This window comes from Macaca mulatta, chromosome 13 (assembly GCF_049350105.2).
Source record: "Macaca mulatta isolate MMU2019108-1 chromosome 13, T2T-MMU8v2.0, whole genome shotgun sequence".
NCBI classification, from domain to species: domain Eukaryota; kingdom Metazoa; phylum Chordata; class Mammalia; order Primates; family Cercopithecidae; genus Macaca; species Macaca mulatta.
In genome coordinates, this window is record NC_133418.1 from 117372828 (window position 1) to 117398164 (window position 25337).

Below are 25337 nucleotides of genomic sequence, written 5' to 3' on the forward strand. Positions count from 1 at the left end.
TATAAAACTCAACAACATCACCAAAAATTAGTATCTAATTGATATTTATAGAACATTCCACCCAACTACTACTGTAGACTACACATTCATTCCAAGTACCGATAGAGCATAAATAAAGATAGACCAAATTCTGGACCACAAAACAAACCACAATAAATTTTTAAAACTCGAAATTACTCAGAGCATGTTGTCTGACTATAGTGGGATCAAACAAGAAGTCAATAACAGAAATCCAGCAGGATAATCTCCCAAACCTCAGAAATTAAATAATGCACTTCTAAATAATCCCTATGCAGAAAAGCGAAGTCTCAAGGAAAATAAAATAATACAATGAGCTGAATTAAAATAAAAATAGAAGATACCAAAATGTCTGACATGCAGCTAAAAGAGTAATAAGAGGAAAAATGGTGATCCTAAGGCTTGTATTAAAGAAGAGAACATTTAAAATCAGTAATCTAAGCTCCCATATCAGGAAACCAAGGCAAAAAGAACCAAACCAAAAAGAAAATCAAGGCAAGCAGAAGAAAGTAATAACGATAACATTAGAAATCAATGAAATTGAAAACAAAAATACAACGTAGAAAGCAGATACACAAAACTGAAAAGTAGAGAGAATTATGAAATAAAAAGTTGGTTCTTTAGGATGATCGATAAGATTTATATATCCTTATCAAGGTTGACAAAGAAAACAAGAGAAAAGACACAAATTATGAACATGTGTAATAAAACACAGTACATCATTACAGACCCTGATGACAGCAAAAGTACACTAAGTGAATATTATGGAAAATTCTGCACATGTAAACTTGATTAAATTAGATAAAATATAACAATTCATTGAAAAGTAAAACTACTACAACTCTTTCAATAAGAACCTAATCATTTGAATAGCCTTATAAGTATTAAGGAAGAGCCCATAATTTAAACCCTTCTAAAAATGAATTTCAAGGCCTAGATGGCTTTACTGGTGAATTCTACTGAAAGTTAAAAAAAAAACAAAAACAAAAAACAAAAAAAAAAAACCACTCATTTTACACAAAAAGAAGAGGACGCTTATCTTACAAAGCCAGTCAGGATTATCTTGATATCAAAAAGCAGACAATGACAGTACAAAAAATGAAACCTACTGACTAATGTCCCTCAGGAATGTAGATGCAAAAATTATTTATTTATTTTAAGTTCTGGGATACATATGCAGGATGTGCAGATTGGTAAACATGTTACATTGGTAAACATGTGCCATGGTGATATGCTGCGCCTATAAACCCATCACCTAGGTATTAAGTCCAACAAGCATCAGCTATTTTTCCTGATACTCTTCTTCCTCCCACCTTGCCACAGGCACCAGTGTGTGTTGTTCCCTCCCTGTATCTATATGTTCACATTGCTTAACTCCCACTTACAAGTGAGCATACATGATGTTTGGTTTTCTGTACTGTGTTAGTTTGCTGAGGATAATGGATTCCATCTCTATCCATGTCCCTCCAAAGGACAGGAACTCATTCCTTTTTATGGCTGCATAGTATTCCATGATGCATATGTACCACATTTTCTTTATCCAGTCTATCATTCTTGGGCATTTGGGTTGATTCCATGTCTTCGCTATTGTGAATAGTGCTGCAATGAACATATGCATGCATGCATGTATCTTCATAATAGAATGATTTACACTCCTTTGGGTGTCTACTCAGTAATGGGATTGCTGGGTCAAATGGTATTTCTGGTTCTAGGTCTTTGAGAAATTGCCACACTGTCTTCCACAATGATTGAACTAATTTACATTGCCACCAACAGTATAAAAGCATTGCTATTTCTCTGCAGCCTCACCAGCATCTCTTGCTTCTTGGCTTTTTAATAATTGCCATTCTGACTGGTGTGAGTATCTCATTGTGGTTTTGACTTGCATTTCTCTAATGATCAGTGATGTTGAGCTTTTTTTCATATGTTTGTTGGGCCCACAAATGTCTTCTTTTGAGAAGTGTCTGTTCATGTCCTTTGTCCATTTTTTAATGGAGTTGTTTGTTTTTTTCTTATAAATTTGTTTAAGTTTCTCATAGATTCTGGATATTAGACCTTTATCAGATGGATAGATTGCAAAATTTTTCTTTCATTCTGTAGGTTATCTGTTCAATCTGATGATAGTTTCTTTGATGCAAAAATTATTAATAAAATATTAGCAAATAGAATTTCACAAAACATTAAAAAAACTAAAAACATAACTAAGTGAGGCTCATTCCAGGAATGGAAGGTGTGTTCAATACTTTTGAAAATCAATTGATGTATTTAATGTTAACAACTATAGAAGAGAAACCAGATGATTAAATCAAACGATGTAGAAAGAGCATTTTCCTAATGAATAATCATTCTTTTTTTTTAAGTTTCTAAGTTTCAGAAAACTAGAAACCGAGGAGAATTTCTCCATTGGCTAAAGAGCATGAACAAAAACCTATGGCAAACATTATACCTCAATGATGAAAGACTGAATACTTTGCCCCTAAGACAACAAAAAAGCAAAGGATGTCCACCCTCACCACTGCTATTCAGCATGTTACTGGAAACCCTAGCTAGTGAAATAAGGCAAGAAAGAGATAAAAGGCATATAGACTAGAAATGATGAAACAAAACTGATTTTATTTGCATGTGACAGTATGGTCTACAGAGAAAATCCCAAGTAATCTGTAAAAACTGTTAAAACTAATACATGATTTTAGCAATGTCACATGATATAAAATCAACAAAAATTAATTGTATTGTTGTATATTAGCAGTGAAAGTGTTAAAATTAAAATTACAATACTGCTTACAATTACTCAAAGATGACAAAATACACAGGTGTCAATCTAACAAAATATGCAATAAATTATGTGATAAAACTATAAAATTCTAATTAAAGAAATAAAAATATCTAGATAAATGAAGAGACATATGATGTTCATGAATTGGAAACCTTAACGTAGTGAATTATCAAATCTCCTCAAATCGACATACCAATTTAATGCAATTCCTATCATAATTCAAGCAAGATGATTTGTTGACACACAGGTGATTATTCCAAAATTTATATGGAACTACAAAGGCACTGGAACAGCTAAAATAATTCTGAAAGAGAAGAATAAAGTTGGAGAAAGCACTCTTCAAATTTTCAAGGCTTATCAAGCTACACTAAACAAAACTGTGTGGTATTGAAGGAGTATAATGGAACAAAGATCAATGAAACTGAATAGAGAATTCAAAAATAATCTTTCACAGATATGGCCAACTGCTTTTTGATGAAGCTAAAAAGAATTCAGTGGAGGAAGAATAGTCTTTGCAATAAATGGTGCTGGAGCAATTGAACATCTATAGGTTAAAAACTAAACCTTGATTTAAACCTTATAACCTACTATAATTAACTTAAAATGGATCATAAATTTAAATATTCATTATAAAACTACAAATCTTTTAAAAGGTAACATAGGAAAATCTTCAAGATTTACCACGTGACAAGGTATTCTTAGACATGACACCAAATGCTTGATCCATAAAAGAGAAAAGAGTTTGACTTTATCAAAATTAAAATTATATTTTTGGTGAAAGACCCTGTAAAGAAGATAAAAAGGAAAGCTACAGACTGGGTGAAAAGGTGTGAAAGCCATGTATTTGACAAAGGCAATCATATATAGAATATATTAGGAACTCTCAAAACACAAAGGCAAAAAAAAAAAGCAATCCAGGGAGAAAATGGGCAAGAGATATGAAGATATCTGTCATTGAGGGGAGTATAAGGATGGCAGATAATATGAAAAGATGATCAGCCTCTTTAGAACATCTTCTGAACAATAGCCATTAGAGAAATGCAAACCAAGACTATGATATTATTACATACCTATTAAAACACATTAAATTAAAAAGGGTGATAATATCAAGTGCTGACAAAGATATAGAGAAACAGAATGTTTCCTACATGGCTGGTAGGAATGTAAAATGATGCAGTAACTCTAGAAAAAAAATTGGCTTTTTAAAAATAGCACCAAACATGCAATTACCATTTGACTCAGCAGTTGCACTCATGGGTATTTATTCTTGAGAAAGGAAAATTTATTTTGGCACAAAAATCTGAACAAGATTGTCCACAGCAGTTTTTTCTGTAACAGTCCAAACTAAGAAATAGCGCAAAAGTCCTTCGCTTTTGTTTGTAATAGCCCAAACTAAGAAACAGCCCAAAAGTCCTTTGATTACATTACAAATAAATGACAAATCTGAACGGTTAAACAAAATGTGGTATTTTGTTTACCATAGTATACCAAGTATACCATGAAATACTACTTAGCAATAAAAAGGTGAAGTAATATATGCATGCATGCATCAACTTGGACAGATCTCAGGGGCCTTAAGCTGAGGTTAAAAAGTAAATCTCAAAAGTCACACACTATATAACATCCTCACAATGACAAAATTATAGATATGGGAAACATTAGTTGTTGCCAGGGTTTAGAGATAGTGTATGTAGGTGGGTTAGATGAGGGAATGTGACTATTAAAAAGCAGCATAGGGAGATCTCTGTGGTGATGGAATAGTTCTCTATCTTAATTGCAGTGATGATTGTACAAATTGGCATGTGATAAAGTAGTAGAACTGTATATATACATGGTAGACATGTCAGATCCTGTGTTTGTCATTGTACCATAATTATGTAAGATGTAAACATTGGGAAAAATCATTGAATATAAGGTACATAGGATCACTCTGTAGTAAGTTTTTAGCTTCCTGTGAATTTGTAATTATTTCAAAACAAAAAAGCCTAAAACAGGTGCTATTGACTCATGAGCAGTAGAATGGATTCATCTCATGTTCTAAGGCAAGATATATATCTTCCCGCTGTCTGCTTACAGACAATCTCTTATGGATGTATGGATTTGTGAGCTCATTGTGATTTGACCTAGATGGGCTTCGACCTTCACACTTTAGTGCATCAGAACCATGGCCAGATGCACACTGAGATTACCCAGCCTTTCGGTCTACCTGGAAGATACTTGTAGGGATAGAACTGCTGTCAACTAATAACTCCAAACTTCCTGAGCTGCTGTGTATTCCATCACCTTTTGGTTTTAGCTGGGTTACAACTCAGATTTCTCATTTAACGTAATGCGTAGTTATTGAGCACCAACTCGGCCAAGCACTGTCAAGGCCCCCAGTGCCCAAATGGTCCCTTACAGATGGAATAAGTAGATTAATGTGGGATCTTGACTCTGACTCTCTTCTGTCTCAGATTCTATATTTTCCTATTTTACTGGAATTTGGCAAGGCTCTAACTAGTGTCTCCTAAAACAAAACACAATAAAATAAATGAGTTAACTGAATCTGCTTAAGGATCTAAAATAAGCCAAAACTCCAAATATGTTGGTGTAGATTCTTGAGCACAGGTAACATTCCTCGTGAAAGATAAAATAAAAACCAAAAAATGTGCATATCTTTTGACCAGTAAATGTTCCTAAAAATCTTTCCTATGGAAACACTTCAAAATATGGGATGAAAGTATATGCAAGATTTTGATTATTAGCATTAAAATGTAACATGTAAACTACCTCCAAAGAGAACTTGCTTTAGGCTGTTCTTGCATTGTTATAAAGAAATACATGAGGCCAGGTGCAGTGGCACATGCCTATAATCCCAGCACTTTGAGAGGCCAAGGAGGGTGGATCACATGAGGCTAGGAGTTCGAGACCTGCTTAGTCAACATATTGAAACACCATCTCTATTTAAAAAATGCAAAAATTAGCCGGGTGTGGTGGTGAATACCTGTAATCCCAGTTTCTCAGGTGGCTAAAGCACGAGAATCACTTGAACCCAGGAGGCGGAGGTTGCAGTGAGCCAAGATCACACCAGGCACTCCAGCCTGGGTGATAGAGCCAGACTGTCTCAAACAAAAAGAAAAGAAAGAAAGAAAGAAAGAAGAAAGAAATACATGAGACTGAATAATTTACAAAGAAAAGAAGTTTAATTGGCTCATGGTTCTGCAGGCTGTACAGAAAGCGTGGCACCTGCATCTGCTGGGCTTCTGGGAGAGTCTCAGAGAGCTTTGACTCGTGGTGCACAGGGTGGTGAGAGCAGGCATCTCACTGGTGAAAGCAGGAGCAAGGGAGAGAGGCTGGGTGGGGAGAGGTGTTACATGTTTTCAAATGACTGGATCCTGCAAGGACTTGGAGCGAGAGCTCCCTTATCACCAAAGGGATGGACCAAGCCATTCTTGAGGGATCTGCTCCAATGATCCAGCCATCTCCCACCCAGTCCCACCTCCAACACTGGAGATTACAGTTTGACATGAGATTTTAGTGAGAACAAATATCTAACTGTATCAGAACTGTTACATAAATTAAACCAACCCCCAATTTTGCAGTCTATATAACAATATGCTGAAACATTGGATGAAAAAATGAGGGAATTTTTACATGTACTCTGTTTATAAATACATACACACATATACATGTCTGTGTGTGTGTGTGTGTGTGTGTGTGTGTGTGTGTGTGTGTATTGAAAAGAATATACCAAACATTAACCAGTTTTGTGCTACAGGAGTGGAAGCATGAGCTTCCAAACACCCCACTTTTCTGTTTTATTTTATTTATTATTAATTTTGCAATTAATGCACCAATAAATGTACATAATATTGTGATAAAAATTGTAAACCTAACAAGGTTAAATCCTTTTTGATTGCCACCCCTAAATCTATTCCTATGTCTTACCAAATGCACAAATATGCAGAAACATTCTAGAGGTGATTTATCTCATCAAGTTTATGTACTAAGTCTTGAAGTCCCTTTTCTATGCATTTATAGCACCTATTGTTATGTGTATGTTTATACAAATTACATCATGTTCTATGATTGTTTGGTTCTTTAATGTTTGCACTCAATACTGTGCCTTTGTGGGCGTTCTATGTCCACATATCTCTGTATGTCAATATCTACCTCATTATTTTAATTGTCAGATTATATCCCATGCTAGATTATTGAACCATTTTTCTATCGATGAACATTTAGTTGTTTCCATTGTTTTGCTATTACAAAATTCTGCAATAAACATTAAAGTAGAAATCATTTTTTGCTGTCCACAAATATTCTGTAATGTGGTTACACTGGTTTTATAATGAAAAACACATTTCAAAACAAAATTATTTGATTATGTTAACAAGAAGAAAATAAATCATGCATCCCAGAAAGCATTAGGAGAAAAAATGTACTTTGGACTAGAAATTCAAATTATTGTATAGTAAATGCAAATTCAAATGGCTCTCAAGTGTTTTCAATATTCTTTAAATATGTTTTAATTTAAATGTTAAGGCAATGTTCTATGAAAAGCCGGTGCATTAATCATAGGAACTTCTTTTCTTTTTTAGAGATGGAGCCTCACTCTGTCGCCCAGGCTGGAGTGCAGTGGCACGATCTCGGCTCACTGCAACCTCTGCCTCCTGTATTCATGCCATTCTCCTGCCTCAGCCTCCCGAGTAGCTGGGACTACAGCCGCCCGTCACCACGCCCGGCTAATTTTTTGTGTTTTTAGTAGAGACGAGGTTTCACCGTGTTAGCCAGGATGGTCTCTATCTCCTGACCTCGTGATCCGCCCACCTCGGCCTCCCAAAGTGCTGGGATTACAGGCATAAGCCAGGGCGCCCGGCTCGTAGGAGCTTCTAGTGGTAAAATTAACCCAGAGATATGGCTTTGTTAATACTTTATTTTTAAGAAAACAAACTTATTGTTTTTTTCTCTTCGGATCATAGCAATAGTGATCTTTTAATTTGTTATTTTGTATCTCAGTTATTCTATTTTCAGTGACAGAAAAAATACATCTGATCATTGGTCATCAAAAGAGCTATAGTTCAATCTTCTAAGCTCCAGACATTTCAAGTTTCCTAGAGCTACATTAATTTCATAATTAACTTTACCTTTTCTTTTACTGATCAAACTCTAGCACAAACCCCCCAGTTAAGATTAATGATTATTCAGGAAAATGTTTAATTATTATCTTACCCAACTGACATAAAACTAATCTAGTAACAAATGTGTTATTTTTAATGTAAAAGAAAATTTGAAAATTATTATTATATGTTGTATCAAAACAGGAATATGATGTATGTAAAATGCCTTCCAGGTTAATGTATCTGTCAGAGAGTCTGTTGCATGAATAAAGAGAAAGTTAACAAAATAAGACGGTTCAAAACTAGCTAATAAAAACCCGTGTTATTTTCTTTTAAAATGTAAACCTAAATTAATGGATAATGATATTGCTTGGCTTACAGTATAAGCTGATTAAAAAGGTCAAACTGAGAGACAAGTTATGAACCGCACAGTCTGTAGATTCCTCTCCATCCCTGATTCTGTTACCCTGTTTGAGCTCTCACCAGCTCTTGCCTGGACACTGGAAATGGCCTTCGCAGGGTCTCATTACCTCTGCGCTCAGCCATTCAGACGCAACACGGACAGCGAATCCATTCACATGACTTATCTAAAAGGCAGTTCTGATCATGGCTCAATTGCAGCAGTGGTACCTTGAGACTTGCTGAAACGCCGTGCTCCTTTCCGGGGCCCTGAGATCCTTCAGAATCTGCATCTCCTGCATCCCGCATCCTTGACACATTTCTGGCTCCTGCCTGTGCCTAGCATGCATGTCATGTCAAAACAGGGCCATGCTTGCAGCTGTCCACACTCCATGCTTCCTCTACTTTTTATTTCACTCAAAGACTCTGGAGCTGGAATGCCCTTCACTGGCCTGCCTCTCAGCCTCCGTCCCTTCCCCACCAGGCGGGTTAACCACTCTCCTCGGATGTCACCTGGAGAGTGTCACATGGCTCTCCCCCTGTGTCCACATTATTTTACACTTTACATCTCCCTGACCTCCTGCCCTTGAGGGCAGGGATTAAAATTCCATGTTTTAAAACTCTACGGCAAGTGCCTGGTGTCTGGTTATATATTTTTTTTAATGGTTTGAATAAACAAAGCAATGATACACAATGAATGAGTGAGCTGGCTACACACAGGTGCTAGAACTTTTTCATCTGTCTTTATTTATTTCCAAATGGTGTGAGTCTGTTAAGATGCACCTCAGGTTGTCTGTGCTCCCTAAGACCTTCTTAGACTCTCTTGGTCCACAGACATGTAGCCCTTCTTTTCTGAATTGAGTTCCCACTTTGAGACTAGGCCACTTTGGCATCTTTCGGCAGAGCCAACTTGTACTTTTGGAATTGTATGAGCCAGTTCTCAAATGAGTGGGAGCTTAAAATTAGCCATGGTAAGAATATTTACACCATGGAAATTGGCAAACCCTACAAATTAAGGGTTTTGTTGTTATTTTTGGAGAGCCAGCTGTGAAAGCTGCAGTCACAGCACTGTGTGTGTGTGTGTGTGTGTGTGTGTGTGTGTGTGTACACACAGACATCTATAATTTGACTTCTACTTTTTGTGTATTTTCCTACCCTTACAATATTGTAAGTCCTACATGACAGGGAGCCTATATTTTCTGTTTATATAAATAAAAAATTATGTATTTACTTATTTATAGAACCTATCTCATCTACTCTGAAAATGTGTTGTTTGGATAAAATATGGACTTCAGAAATCTAAATGTCAAATAAAAACAAAAATAACATGAGAGGAAGAGAAAAGCCATGTAATGAACGTCCAGATTCACATAACCACTGTGACTAAGGATTAAACGTTTCTTCTGAGCTTCACAGCAGCCAAAAGAAAAACTGGCATTTTTCATTTTACTTTATTATCTGTTACTAAATAGTGACTAAAAGGATAACATACATTGACACTGAACAAAAGTATAAAAAAAGTGATTTTTAATTATGTCCTAGCCACGTACGCCATTTTATATATTAATTTTACTCAGTTTCACAATCACAGAGAGCATTCTTATTATCATTTTTGGATAAAGAAGGCATGGAAACTTTGCGCGGGTAAATGCCTAGTCAAGTTCACGCACAGCTAGTCAAAGAGGAAGTACCCATGGGCATGGCTTCCAAGACAGTGATACGTTGTTCTCAGCCATGATGTTGTACCACCTTTCTTGGTGACAACGGAGATGCCTATCATGCAACTGTATAAAACAGGCAGATATGTATTCTATATGGTAATTATTTGCAAAACTGTTCTAAAAATGTAGCCGTCATGAGTTTCAGAGGTAACTCAGGGGTGATAGTTTACCAAGACTCACTAATAAGGTCTGTGTGTTATTCAAGGGTTTAGTCTAATAGGAAGACAGGATTTTGAAGCTCTGGACACAGGCATTCACAGGTCACTCCTGGCACTAACTTCCTCAATGGCTAATTGCTCAGCTGGCTTTCAACACCTAATGAGAGACAGTTCAAGGTTAAAACTCAGATTGCCACTTGAAGGTGAGTCCATAAGTTTGGGTTTAAGAACAAAACAAAAATTATTTATGTACAGGTGGAATTTACTCATAGTAAGACGGTTCCAGTGTGATGAATGATTTGAACAATTTGTTTCGATCTTCTTACTACTTATTTGTATCACATAAATAGTAGGATGTCCCAGGCTTCCAGCCTCAGGACTATGTGCTGGTTCCTCAGAGCTAACGCCCAGATGAGTAACAGATACCTGTATGCAGATACCTAGAAGCAGATATCCACATGCAGATGCCCACGTGCAGAATGCAGATGCCCACGTGCAGCTGCCCACATGCCAATGTTCACATGCAGATACCCACATGCAGATACCTCCATGCAGATACTCACATGCTACTGTCCACATGCAGATACCCACATGCAGCTGCCCATATGCAGAATGAAGATATCCACGTGCAGCTGTCCATATGCAAATGCCTACATGTAGATACCCACGTGCAGATGCCCAGATGCAGATGCCCACATACAGACACCTACATGCAGATACCCACAGGCAGATACACACATGCAGATGATGCTCACATGCAGATGCCCACATACAGACACCTACGCCCAGTCAGCATGAACACAAAGTTCCTCCTGTTTATCTGCCCCTAAACAAGATGCTGAGCAAGCAAGATTCAGCCTCTGTTCTTTAGGACTCAAGTTTCATCAGAGAGGAAGAGAACCACAAACATACAAGTGCAGTGTCATTTCTAAGGGCACTGGAAGGGACAAATTCAGGATTCTATGCCAGCACAGGGTGGGGAGGGCCTGACTTTGGTGGGGATGGAGGAAGGGCAGTGTTGTACAGAGATCATGGAAAGCGCTGGTGAGATTTCAGTGACAACGAATCCAAAGACTAACTTGTAAATGTTTAGCATTTTTCTGGATATAAATATTCTTCTCATGATTGTAAGAATGTGAACTGGATAAAGCAATTTGCGCAACAGTAAACCTAATTCTTATGAAAAAAAAAATAAAAAGTGATGTGTGCATTTAAAACCCACAAATAAAGAGTGGGCACTCTGTGTAGATTCTTGGATCCTGGAAGCATTCAGTGGGTACTTCCTGGAGGAGACAGTATTTCAATTGGGTCTAAGGAACAGAAAAAAACCCATATCAGACCATCCGTGAAACACAAAATTCAGGGTAACGTTCTGCCCTAAAATAGTCTAGAAACATGAATAAGCTTGATGAATAAATGTGGAAAGATAAACCAATGTGGAAGGATGAATAAATGTGGAATTAAGAAATAAACATCAATGCAAAGGCTGGCGATGGGGATAAGAAGCACAATGTTCCCAAAATGGTCCATGGTAAGGATGTCAAGAATACCTGTTGGCTGGCCACACACCTTGAAGTCAGTAAGTCATGTGCACTTTGTGGTTGATACTGTTACCAACTCCAAATCTGTCTCCAGTATTCAGTGATGAGAATTCTTTTTCCTCTTCTCTTAAGTATCCCATGTGTCTTATTGTTATGCACATAGAGTTATTTGGCAACTGGTTGCTTTCTCTGGAACTCCTGAGCCGGAGGATTACACTGGAGCATCCTCTGAGCCCAGCACAGTGCCTGGCCTGTAGCAGGCACTTGGTCGATTTTGTGCTTTGAATGCTTTAGAATGTTTCCGTTAAGTTTGTTAAAATTTACAAAATTACTTGCAGACACTCTTCACCCCAGTTGGGCATCCTTAATGAGCCACTCTGGATGATAGAATGCAGCCCAGAACCACACATGGATGTTATTTGACTGAGTTAAGTGAGTGTAGGAAAGAAGTCCTTTGTACAAGGAGTGATGGGACTAGCTGGCTCACGATGGCAAGTCGGAGCCATCCATGAAGAACTCCCTTGAGTGACAAACACTCTTTCCTCTCCTGCTCCTCACAGCAGGTGTGGAGAGACCCAACATGGCAGAGCCAGGGATTCTGCCTCCAGGGGTTGTAGGAGAAGGGAGACTGCTGCTATTTTTGGAGCACAGGCCATAAATTACTCACTGATTCACAGCATGAGGCTCCTCCTTCCCGAGTCTATCTTCCACATCCCTCACACCTGGATGCCACCATGCCCAGATGCACTCTCCATGCACTTTTCCTGCCCCCTTTGCTCCTGGAATTTGCCAGGGTGTGTTGGCATCAGGCCTGCCTTTAGGCATCTGAGTGGAGCCACGGAAGACCTAAATTAGCTGGGATGGGTCCATTTGACAATCACCCAGGCCAAACTGACACCTGCAATCTGAGTCACTGCATTTTAACTGTTTATTAAGTGGTGACAGTGACAGCTAGATAGTTTAGAGGAAGGGCCCCTTCCCAGTGTGTTCCGGGAGTGCACTGCTCTAGAGAGAAGGCAGAGGCATGACAGCATGGGCGGTGCTGACAGCAGAGGGGCTGCTGTTACTGTAGACCACAGAATGAACACGCAGCTGAATCTCTCTGCTCTTTTGTCTTGTGTAAAAATGGTTTGTTAGAAGTCACTCTGGTAAGTAATCCTCTCCTCTGTATCCCTAGCTTTGGGCAGCTTTTCGTGAGTGTTGTTTTGGGGAGCATGGAGAGCTCGTTTGGCAGTAGGAAAACATTTTCTTGAATCTGACAGGCACCGTGTTTCCACTGAAAAGCCGCAACGTGAGTGGTCCTGACACCCCAGAAAAGAGGACAGGCTTTAATGGGAATCTGATCTACTTTGAAGAGGCCAGGAAGCCGTTCCTGCTTACCAGGAAATGCCCACATTCTGAGCACACCATCTTTCCGCCTGGTTCGCTGATTAGCTGCTATATGGGTCTGGTATATATTTTACGAGTGAGATGCATTGAAGAGGGGGGTTAAGCATCCCTGGCCAGGAAAGAATGAGAACACACAGGAGTGGACTTTCTAGGGTGGCCACTTTGTTGGAGGCACCACTGACAAACACAGGAGGACACAAGCACAAAGATGGGCTTGGCTTTTTCTCACAATTTTGCCTCAAGTCAGACTTGTTTGCCTCCTAGAAACTGTTGCTGGAATAAGAGTGTGGATGTCAGGAAAATTCATGTGCCCCCACACACTTCTGTAGAGCACATATGCTGTCAGCTACAGTAAACAAAAGTGCCTTATGCAAGCAGGACTCATGCAAAAAAAAAAAAAAAAAGTGGCTGGAGTGAGTGTGGAGGGATTTAGACTATAGAGTCCTGAATTCAAGACCCAAGTCCTTCACTTTGTGCCCTGTGGTTATCCTGGATACAAATCTCCTGGCTCATTTGGGCCTAAGTTTTGTTTCGTTTTGTTTGATGCATAAAATGAGGAGACTGATAACAATCCCTACCTTGGAGGATGGTTTTAAAGATCAAGGAGCTAATGCAGGGGATCTCAACCTCAGTGCTACTGACATTTTGAGCTGAATAGTTGCTGTGGAGGTGTGCCTGGGCACTGCAGGGGTCCCTGGCCTTTCCCCACCAGACACTAGTAGAACTCCTTCCTTCCCTAGTTATAGCAGCCAAAGATGTCTCCAGACTTCGTCAAATGTCCCCTGGAAGAGCAAAACTGGCCCCAGTTGCAAACTACTGATTAAATGTATATACAATTATTTGAAAGTGGAGAGAACTCTCTACACATTTGTTAGGCATGGAGATAAAAATAACAGTGAGGAGCTGACAACATTTACATATTCTAAGTGGGCATAATGGAAGTCGGGCATAAACTGATGCCCAATGTCAAGCTGATGGGGTAGGAAATCAGATTAATTCAGCCTGATCTATTTTGGCTCGATACTACTGTTAAAATGCCATATTTAATTAAACAAATTCTTTCTTCCTACTAAAGGGGAGGGGAAAAAAGAAAATGAGTAACACATTAAATTGCAGGATATTAATTATACAGAGCTACATATTAACTGTTATGCTTCTAAGGAGCTAATTTTCTTCACACTGTTATTATTATTTGTTACTTGTATAGCACCGTGGATGTAAACAGACTGTTTTAGAAATACGCCCATAAAGTTCATTGCTCTTCCATGAGTGTGCTATATAATTACGCATTTACCTTCTAGTAAGCGAGTGAGAAGCACAACTCACTCACGGCAAAAACCCATTGCAGTCGCGTCGATCTCACTTTCTAAAAATCTCTGAGTAGCAGCTACAACATGTTGTGCTGGAAACAGAATTGATATGATCTGAATAAACAAGAGTCTTGAGAAGAAATCTATTTTTGTTATATATATGTTTTTACATTAAAGAAAAGGGCCAGTCTTTCTCAGAAAGAGTTTCACACCGGGGGTATTTTTCGGAGGAGGGGTATTTTTGGTTTTTTGTTTTCTCTTCTATGGGGCTGATCCATCCCTGTCAAGTCTGCAAAGTGTGTTGTGCGTGGGTGGAAAGGCAAACCACACAGAACATGCTCTTTGCCATAGTCAGGTCACCTTCAATACCGCATGACGAGTTTCTTCAGAAGGGAAAAAACTGCAACAAAAAGAAAACACACAGACACAAATGATTGAAAAACCAATATGAATTATATTCCAAAAGGTGGCTTCACTTTTTCAGCTCAGATCACTGATGTCAGCAAAACCCTCTCCCACCCTGTGTCAGCCGTGGACAGGTGGAAGATGGAGGGCTGCAGGCAGGCCTCTCTGTCATGGAGCAGCTGGGCTGGTGCTGATGAAATCGCCGTTGATCCACCCCGCGGTATTGACTGTAGATGATTTCTAGCTTAGATACGTGTGTAGACAATCCTTTGGGGAATGCAGTGTAATCACTGTATTGGCCAAAAATATTAACAACTTGGTGTTGGTTTTTTTTTTTTTTCTTTTTATTCTGCACGTGGCTTGGAGCAATGAACACCTACGATTCTGGATACTTTTCTTTAGAAAGGATGCGTGGCTTGTGTAGCTCAGACAGAACTCTCTCAAACAGAGCTCCTCATAACAAACAATCTTTCAGTTTCAAGAGTAGGGCTGTGGTCCTCAATTTTGACAAGAATGGCAGCCTCCCTACTTCTTTATTAAAGAAAATGGCTCCAAAATGGAAACTACACATCTCTTGGACTCCAGAGTTCAGAACATTATGTAACCGGTGAACTGCTCAGGTGGATAAACTTATAAGGCTTGAAAAATCTCTTGACTGGTTTCCTTGTAAGTTCCAAGAAATAGATGCATGCAATGATGGGTATTGATCTTTAGAGAAAAAAGCGAAGATTAAAAATAAGAAAAAACAACATTTGAATAAATAATTTCTCATCACAAAATTTTTTAAAAATATCTGTCCTTTCTCCTCACCTAAGATGATGGTTATAGGTGTTTTAGCCTGGAGAAAAACAAAAAAAAAGTCTTTGTTCAAATACATATAAACCTATAAAAATATGTTTAAATTTCTCTGCATATTAAGGATTTTGCCTAATCCCCTAACAATTAGATGATTTTATACATTTTTCAATTCAATCTATTTGTCAGATGTGCTGTATCCTTGACAGGAATGGTCAGCAATTCTCCACCAAGGAGGAAATCAGATGTGGGGAGGGGCGTGGAGCTGCCGTGAGAGAGCAGGTGTTTCTCTGCCCCTCCCCTTAGATGGTGAGGAGAACCACTGACACAGGAGAAGTCCTGGGGTGCTGTGATCACTGTTATTCTCTAAGGCAGACATTTCACTGAGAGATGAGACTTCAAAGGTGAATTTCCAACACTTGGAATAAATTCTTCCTGAATTTACCAAAAGCCTGATTACCTCAGATGTAAGTTGAGATTTAACACACAGTATTTGAAGAAGTTAATTTTTAGGAAGATAATGGAAAACAAAGTTTATCCAAACACTATGAGACAATAACTTAGATGAGACATAGAAACACATTCCAATGGAGCAAATTTAAATAGAATGGAGGCGAGTGCCTCGCTGGTAGGTTCATGCCTCCTTCTGTGAAAGCAGAGACGTAAGTCAGGTTACATGGGAGCCACCAAAGCTTTCTTCACTGCCCACCCCTGCCCTTACCTGTGAGCACACGGTATGCGTGTGAGTGCTCTGTTCCAGGCCTGATTCTTACCCTTCGGGGCTTGTGATGCAGCCAGCTCTCCGTGAAGTCCATCTCACATCTCAGGACCCAAGATCAGGCCTCTTCGGAAAATAAAATTTATGTAGGAAATAAACTGTGCTTTTATGTTGTTACAAAACAATAGGAGCGGGACCTTCACCTGCCTTGCCTGTGCTCAGCAGTTTGAGATGATGTGTGGGTGCTCACTGTCACCTCTTCCAATCACATGTTATGCCTTTTCCAGGATAGTCCCCAGTGAAAACCTCCCAGACTGTGGAGGGAGCGTTTGAGAGCACCAAGAGGGCGATGCGACTCAGGTAACGGTAGGGACAAAGGTGAGGGCTCCCAGGGAGGAGACCCAGCAGGGGTGCCTGATCCAGACTGGGGGATCTGGAGTACAGGTTTTTATCATGAAGAAAGTAATTTTAATCAGGAAACAGCTAGTTTGGTGAGAGTGAATTGGGGAGGCAGAGAACTCTGGGCGGATAGAACTGTAGGTGATAGATCGTGAAGCCAGAGACCCTGGAGCATTTTAGGAGCTTGAAAAATTTCAGTGTGGGTCCAGTTAGAGTAAGGGGTGGTCACGAGGTAGGACCCAGCATGCTTAGGCGGGCAGATGCTGTTAATGGAAGGCTCTATTAATGATGGATGGGGCCAGAGAATTATGAAGGAGTCAATACTAACTTCTAAGGACCTCGCAATACCCATGCAAATTTGCATTTTATTCCTGGGGGGATTCCTGTAGAAAAAGGAAAGATCGACCCTGCACGGTGGCTCAAGCGTGTAATCCCAGCACTTTGGGAGACCGAGGGGGGTGGATCAAGAGGTCAGGAGATCGAGACCATCCTGGCTGACACAGTGAAACCCCGTCTCTACTAAAAAAAAAAATATGAAAAATCAGCCAGGCGTGGCGGCACCTGTAGTCCCAGCTACTCGGGAGGCTGAGGCAGAGGAACCGAGAGAACCCGGGAGGCGGAGCTTGCAGTGAGCCGAGATCGCGCCACTGCACTCCAGCCTGGGCCATAGAGTGAGGCTCCGTCTCAGAAAAATGGAAAAGGAAAGGAAAGGGAAGGGAAAGGGAAAGGGAAAGGGAAAGGGAAAGGGAAAGGGAAAGGGAAAGGGAAAGGGAAAGGAAAAGATCCAGGAGAGAAAAAATGGAATCCTGTCCGATGAAGGGTACCTTTGCCTCAACAGTGAGCCCTGGGCAGGGAGTTCGTCCCATGACTTCTCTTTAGACGCCCAGATGCTGTTTTATGCTTGGCAGACAAATTGTTTTAATGGAGAGATTTTAATGAATAAACCTAACAGATGAAAAGACTTAACATTAAAAAGAAGAAAAATGCTTGGTGATTTCTGATTTAGGTCTAGAGAGGACATTAATACACCACTACAATTTTTTTTTTCTTTTTAGCCTTACACGTATTTTTCCTTGTAAAATCTAACTCTGTGTCTAAAGTTAGCAGGGAATTATAAAAAGAGAAAAAAGTCATTCTTCATTCTCCCAGTCTAACTCAACAAATGCTTAGGAGTTAATGAATTTTCTTCAAACCTTTTCCCCTTAGGAGTGTTTTACCACATTTGTACTCATATTATACACACAGTTTAAATCTAGTTTTTCATATAACGTTATGTCATAGATATTTTTCTTATTATTGGAGTCCATAGCCATCATTTTAAGTAAAAAGAAAATAATTCATCAAGAAAATACACTATAACATATCTATTCTCCTATTCTTAAATTATGATCACCTTTTTGGTACATAAAGAATCTATTTTTGTGGGTCTTCTCAAGAGTTTTGAATTATTCCTTTGGGGATTGATTCCAAGACCTGTGATTTCCATTGAACGTGTATCAATGCACTAATATGTCTTTTTCTTCATTTTCCCAAAATGTTTTCCAAATGGATTATACCAGTCTACACTTCAGACTATCTGCTCCGAGACAAATAGCCTTCTGGAGAACTTCTCTGTGGGGACTTCTCATCCACAGTCCACGTTCTACGTTGTATCATCCTTCTTGGCTGTGCAGAGAAGTCTGAGCAATGCAAATGCCATGATGCTATGCAAGCCCAGCAGATGGACACATATATGAATAGAGTTTGCTTCTGGCCACATTTTCACCTTTAGGAATTGTCAGGATGCAGTTCTCTATGGCGTCTCTGCATCTCAGACTACATTTGTCCAGCAGCTTTAGAAGCTAGTGTCTCCCTTAAGGGCAAAGGGCAGACTTATCTTGTGATCAAGATAATAAGGATAGTGTCTCCCGCAGAAACAAAGTTTGGGCAGGTCTGCTAGCAGCCCCACTAAGGTTAGGGGTTTGGCACTCCGTGTTTCTCAGCTGTGATGCAGACTCCACTGTACGTGGCAATCACCTGGGCCTACCTTGGGGATATATGGAACTGATGCAACAAGAAGCTCATGCTGCCTGTTGTGCTATGACTAAAAGGCTGTCTAGATCCATTCCTCACCCATGGAATCTACAGAAGGGTAGGTAGCCAGACCAGAAGCTGCAGTGGCTGCTGCTCCTGAGGGATTCCTTAACCATGAAACAACAGGTTGTGGAAGTATGGACCCACAATGTCTGTGCAGAAGAGGCTACAACCAAGGGCACAACAGTGGTCTGGCTTCTGGTACAAACTACAGCACCTATTATTTATTTTGGTAATTTTCTGAGGGCCTATGTAGCAACTACTCCTGTTTGCTTGTAGAAGACCTGAGATCCAGGAATCAGACACACTCCAATGTAACTGCTGGTTTCAGTGCTTACTCCTTCCATGACCCTGAGCATGGTACTCTCTGAGCCTCAGTTCCCGTGTATGAAACAGAAATCATAAGAGAATCTCACAAATTTGTTTAATGAGATGATATAGTGAAGTGCAGGGCATTGTGAACTGGCTCATAGCATATACTGAAAATATGTTAACTAGTACTTCTTTGCTTCTTGATTATAAGATTTGAACAGCTTTTCAGTCTCCAAAGACCAGATAATTTGGTACACAGAAAAATCTTAATTGGTAATCAAACCCAGCCTTATAATTTTACTGATTGAAAAAAGGAACGCAGTGACTTGCCTTCTGCTAAACTGGACACCAATTTAGTACCGGGCAGGATTAGCATGCAGACCTCCTCAGTATCAGCTTAATTCCTTCTCTCCTGGAACTTCAATTCACCCTGTAGTAATCGACACTGAGTGAAGTGTTGTGTAGATAGGAAGCAAGGAGAGACAAGATGGAATTAAGTTTAAAAACACGTAGAGAAGCTAAGGATTGCTGTAGGACTACTCTTAAAACTAGACAGACAGAGGCTGGGTGCCGTGGCTCACACCTGTAATCCTAGCACTTTGGGAAGCCAAGGTGGGCAGATCACTTGAGGTCAGGAGTTCGAGACCAGCCTCACCGACATGCAGAAGCCCCTTCTCTACTAAAAACACAAAAAATAACCAGGCGTGGTGGCATACACCTGCAGTCCCTGCAACTTGGGAGGCTGAGGCAGGAGAATCTCTTGGACCCAGGGGGCGGAGGTGCAGTGAGCCGAAATCGTGCCACTGCGCTCCAGACCAGGTGACAGAGACAGACAGAGACTCTGTCTTAAAATAAATAAATAAATAAAAATAGACAGGAAGCAATTTGAAGTATTATTGAGATAATATTTCTGATAGAAAACAAAGGCTTCAAATTCTATGGACCGAGAGTAAAATGGCTTACTCAGAAAGGCGGTTCTCATTCTGAGACAATTTACTTTTGCTATTACAGGTAAAACTCAGTTTGAATGTTGCCTACTAAAATCACATGACATGAAAAGTGCCAATAGGATAGAAGACATACACAAAAGCAGAAACATGTTATTAAAAGAAGATATGCAAACTCAAAAGTAAAATAGTATGAACTCATAAATGTTGAGGAGAACACATCTCAAAACCGTCTGTGCCCACAGTTGCATTGTTGTAGAAATCATGAAATACTTCCTAAGCTAATGATTAGGAAAGCCTTAAGCAAGCTATAAATCCATCTAAACATGTAAATTAATATAATTAATAATGCAAAGTAATAAGATTAATATAATAAATAACATTACATAAGCATTTTCTTAGGCTAGAATATGCTCTGGTAATAACACCTGTTTCTTAGAAGGTAGATGTAATAATAGTTTGCATTTTTGAGTCATGAAAATTCCACTGCAATTCTTGGCAATTTTTCAGGGTAGTCCTTCATGTAGTAATTCAATGGTTCTTATTACTCTGATCTAGTGCATCCACCACTTTAATGTGAGGCATCCTTGATCACCATGACAGGGGAAGACAGCTTGAAGTTTGCAGCCAATCTGGTATATGTTGGCCCCAAATGAGCATACTTTGCTTACATCCACAGCCTAGGGCAACAGCTAACTAGTCAAGAAGAGCAGGAAATGGGAGAGACAAACTGAGTGCTTGGAGGATCCCCATTCTCATAAATGAAATTGTTAAATTTTTGTCTGTGGATGATTTTTTTCTAAGACAGCACCTAACTGTGCAATGCATTTGGAAAGAGCTTCGTGTAAATATTTCTTAAAATTTAGATGAAAAGTGGTGCTTAGTGTGATAAAGGCTTAATTACCAACAAAATTCAAATCTCCAAAACATGTCATTACATAGAATTAATAAGCAAGGTTTTACTCTGTTGTGAAAGTTGGTGTGGTTTTAAAAATGAGGGCTTATAAACTGGTTAAATAAAACATTCTTCTATTAAAACACTATACAAACACCAAGGATAATGCAATAGAGCTGTATGGGCTGATACGGTAAAAGCAATGTGCAGCAAAATATGGGAAGAGTATCATTCCATTTCTGTGCATGCATTCATGTGTACACACATGCACGGTTGGTCTTCATTTTCCAGGATCTCTTGCAGTTAGGTGTGTCCATGTAACAGAGTTCTAACCAATAAACTATGAGCAAAATAGCTGTATACTGTTTTACAATTTCCAGCTTGGTCCATAAACCCTGCTCTAGCCATCTTCCACAAGTTACTCTTCTACTTGGGCTTCTAGTCAATATGAAAAAGACTGGGCGGGGCACAGTGGCTCACACCTTTGGGTGAGCACTTTGGGAGGCTGAGGCAAGAGGATCACGGGGTCAGAAAATCGAGACCATCCTGGCTAACACAGTGAAACCCTGTCTCTACTAAAACTACAAAAATTAGCTGGACACGGTGGCACACGCCTGTGGTCCCAGCTACTTGGGAGGCTGAGGCAGAAGAATTGCTTGAATCTGGGAGGCGAAGGTTGCAGTGAGCAGAGATCACACCACTGCACTCCAGCCTGGGCAACAGAGCGAGACTCCATCTCAAGAAAATAAAAATAAGAAGACGAAAAGAAAAGAAAAGAGTGCACCTTGCATCCCTGCTTGGAAGAGGGACACCCACCAACATGAACACCTCCCTTATACTCTATGTGAGTAAGCAATTAAGCTCTATTACCCTTCAGCCTTCGTGCATATTAAAGTTTCCCTGTTCTACAGCTGTCTTACTCGGACTGACAGAAATTAAAGTCTGTGGTTGCTCCATGAGGGAGTGAGATGGAGGATAATGGTGGTATTAAGTGCCCTTTAAGTTTTGAATTAAGATCTTCAAAAATCAAAGATTAAAAAGGAAATAAAGCAAAACAATGATCATGTTATACGCTTGCCTTTTTGCACTTATCTCTTTCTGCTAAATATTTAACATTGGAGAGAAAACAAAAAAATTCATTTAGCTGACAAGCACATGTGTCAATTATATAACCAATATTTCAACTTAAGCACTTGGAGCCTCAGCTTCGCCACTTGAAAGCAAGGTCTTTTAGCTTAGTGACGACTGCAGCGTCTTTCATAAAATGTCTTTAATTACAGGTTACATGTAGGCATGTGGGGGAATGATCATCAAACTCACAGTCAAACATATGCATCTGGAGAAAGGAAAAGTTCAGTGCTAATAAACAATATTACTTGAAACAAGGAGAGGTGAAAATGTTAGTTTCCTTTAACTTAGAGGCATAGGGCAACAAAAAATAGTGTTTTGGGGTTTTGGAAGTGTGTGTGTGTGTGTGTGTGTGAAATACACATAAAACAGAGACTCTAATGATTACAAAAAAAAAAACTAGGGGATATAAAAACAAACAATGAATGTGAAATGTTTCTAAAAATGTTAATTAAAAAGAAGGAAAAGCAGCTGCCTGACCACAGCATAATGATGTAAACACACACACACACACACAACTTGTAAAATTCCATACTTTCATTCTCTCTGGCGAAATTATATCTGATTTAGAACTCCAAAATTATTCTTATTGTAACAATCTCCTTTGTTTATCATTGCCTATTGAGAAAACTTTTGTCACTTTCGACAAACCAATAAATCCCACTGATGCTGCTGAACCACAACAAGCTGTGTTGAAAGTTTGGCAAGAGGAAGTGTCGCATTACCTACGCTGCAGTCTGTTGTCAGCTCCTCTCCTCACCAATGGTTGTACAAATAATCCTTTATCCAAAAGAGCTTTTATTTCTGGGATAAACCACAAAAGGAGTGCTATGATACATGTATCCCTACTGCCAATTCTCTTTTGAATATTCTAGATTCCCTCAGCATGTATTCTCAACCACCACGGTTCTCCTTGAATATTCTTACCTTCAAGAATTTTCACCCTCTTCCCCTCTCTTCCTGTTTTTTGACAAGGTGGGTATATGATAGAGCTTTGTATTAGTTTGTTTTCACGCTGCTAATAAAGACATAATTTAGACTGGGTAATTTATAAAGGAAAGAGTTTTTGTGTATTTTTTTTTTTCCTGTTTTTTGAAACGGAGTCTTGCTCTGTCACCCAGGCTGGAGTGCAGTGGTGCAATCTCGGCTCACTGCAAGCTCTGTAAAAAGGAAAGCGTTTTAATTGACTCACAGTTCCACATGGCTGGGGAGGCCTCACAATCATGGCAGAAGAGCAAGGTACATCTTACATGGTGGCAGGCAAGAAGCTTGGGTAAGGGAATTCCCATTTATAAAACATCAGATCTTGTGAGACTTAATCACTACCATGAGAACAGTATGGGGGAAATTGCCCCCATGATTCAATTATCTCCACCTAGCATCGCCCTTCCTTTGTGGGGATTACTACAATTCGAGGTGAGATTTGGGTGGGGACACAGCCAAATCATATCAAGCTTAGAGAATCAGACACTTGGGAAAGAATCTATAACCCTAGTAAGAACTACCATGCATTGAAAGCCAACTGTTGAAACAATGAGTAAAGTCCATTGCTTATATTACCCCTGCTCCTTATGTACTAGTGTATGAAATGGGTATCTCCACCTGTTTCTCGGGGAAGGGAGGAAGTTGGGGCTAAGATGGGCCAAATAGGTTGCACCTGGTTTTATACCTAATTAGGGTCAGAGCTGGGAGGTAAACCCAGGTCTGCTTTAAATACCATTTTCATTCCAGGAGGAAAGACATCCATTCACTTATTTATTTAATCATTCAGAGAGTATTTGGGATCCTACACTGAAGGGTATTTTGTGATAAATTCAAAGTCAGAATTTCTTTCCAACACTCATTCTGCAGTTAAGATGGGATGCAATGATCAAAAACAGGAGAACATGTTCTATTTCCCCATGCTTCAGCCCTAGGCACAAAGGTCTTCTTATAGACAGAGCTCCACTGGCTCAAATGACCCTTGGACACAGGAAAATGAATACAATGCAGTGAGCTAATCCCAGACCAATCTTATATATCCATCCTATGTCTGAACCACTTAACTTTTTTACTCAAACAAATCAACAGAGTGCAGAGTCAGCCTTCTCTGGGCATCTCTAGAGTAATCAGAATAGGCTCTAAAGGCTCTCTTTGTCTAGCTTGGTGTGGAGGCATTGCTGACACGTTACTGTGTGATAACGGGCAAGTGACAGCCACAGACTCATCAGTTCACACATCCCTCACCTGGTATTTCTAAAGCCTTTGTACTTTTTTCTCCTATTTTTTAAAGAAATATTTTATCATAGGAAATTTGGTGTGTTCAGCTTTTAAAATTTTTTTCTTATATGCATTTGCCCAGGATGAAATCCTTTGACATCATCACATTTGTCCCAGACACAGTTTTGGACAGAATAGGCTTTTACAGGTCATTCAGAGAAATATGCATTCAGCAGTAAGTGAATTACAGTCAGTCAAAGCTTACATAAATTACAGCTTCTGACTGAAGGAAATAAGAAGAAATACATGATGAAAGCTGAGGCACATCAAGAAGCCCATCACCTAAGATTACTGTATTTCATGACATATCATCCCCCTAAACATGCTTCTCTTGGCTTTCCCTGCACGGTAGCATGTATTCTGTGAGAAAATTGTAATAATTCTTGATTACTCATGCTCACCTCCACATTTCACTGTTCAACTAATGTTGAACATTTTAATTCCCAAAATTGTCTCCAATGCGTCCTTTCAATGCACTGTCTCTCAACAGGCAATTGAATTTTATTCTCCACCCACCCCAACATATGCATACACACTTGTCTCTATTGTCTTTGTGCTCAGCCCTTCACTGATGTACTGCCAGAAGGATCTTCTACATAACAAACTAATGGAATCACTGCCTTGGTCAAAGTCCTTTAGTAATTGCAAATTGATCAAAGCATAAAATCCCCAAAAGTGAAAAATGTCCCCACATTCTGTTCAAATTATCCTTCCATCCTTATTCCCAGAAGGTTAATGTTTTAAAGAAACCAAACTGCTCACTCTTTCTGAAGCACATCCTGTCCTTTCACTTGGCTTAACATAAACGGACTGAATAGAATGCTCTTCTTTCTCTTCCCCACTAATCTGGAACTTTTTTCTGTTTTTTCAGGTGGTGTTAGTCCTGCCCACCTTTGAGTCTCAACACTTGACATATGTCAACCATGAATGGTCCTGACACCCTGATGGGAATGACTCTCCTGTTTGCTTCATTCACAAAAAATGAGCTCTTCCAC

At 39.4% G+C, this 25337-nt stretch overlaps 2 long non-coding RNA genes across 2 annotated transcripts in view; both read left to right on the forward strand.

The window, feature by feature from the left end:
• Positions 1 to 9321, forward strand: part of LOC144333970 (uncharacterized) — a 34999-nt gene extending 25678 nt beyond the window's left edge. The window contains exon 4 of the long non-coding RNA XR_013403108.1: positions 7375 to 9321. This is a non-coding gene — a long non-coding RNA (uncharacterized LOC144333970). The remainder of the gene's footprint in view (positions 1 to 7374) is intronic.
• Positions 9322 to 12694: 3373 nt separating this feature from the next.
• Positions 12695 to 23210, forward strand: LOC144333624 (uncharacterized). The gene is made up of 3 exons (XR_013402541.1): positions 12695 to 12860; positions 18288 to 21799; positions 22959 to 23210. It is a non-coding gene; the product is annotated as an uncharacterized LOC144333624 (long non-coding RNA).
• Positions 23211 to 25337: the final 2127 nt, after the last annotated feature.